Genomic DNA, 729 nt, shown 5'->3' on the forward strand with positions numbered 1-729 from the left:
CGAGTAAAGAATGAATACATAGTGCGTGTGTTTATTTGGCAAAAAAAAAACAAAGGACCATCCTGAAGTATAACAATACCTGTTTCAACACACTACTTCACATCAGGAATCTTGCAACACAAATTCATATATATGTAGGTGTATATATGTGTATTCTTTTCTTTTACTTGTTTCAGTCATTTGACTGCGGCCATGCTGGAGCACCACCTTTAGTCAAACGAATCAACCCCCAGACTTATTATTTTAAGCCAAGTACTTATTCTATCAGTGCCTTTTGCTGAACCACTAAGTTATGGGGATGTAGACACACCAACATCGGTTGTCAAGTGATAGTGGGGGAATAAACACAAATACACACACACACACATATATATATATACGGTTTAGATATAGATTCAAGGCTTGAATATGGTACTTATGCGAAGGCACCCGAATATCGCATCCCAAAAGGATGGGTGATTAAAATCAAACAATAAGCAACACTGATTTCAAAAGTGATTGCAGTACGCATGTTTCATGCTACTTCAATTTATTTAAGTAATGTGAGCATTACCTTAAATGCAATATGAAGAGCAATCTTCAGCTGCACGAAAAATGCAGAAAAAAGACATATTACAAATGCATATTGCATTTAAGGTAATGCTCACATTACTTAAATAAATTGAAGTAGCATGAAACGTGCGTACTGCAATCACTTTTGAAATCCGTGTTGCTTATTGTTTGATATAT

The sequence above is a fragment of the Octopus bimaculoides genome, chromosome 14, assembly GCF_001194135.2.
Source record: "Octopus bimaculoides isolate UCB-OBI-ISO-001 chromosome 14, ASM119413v2, whole genome shotgun sequence".
NCBI lineage: Eukaryota > Metazoa > Mollusca > Cephalopoda > Octopoda > Octopodidae > Octopus > Octopus bimaculoides.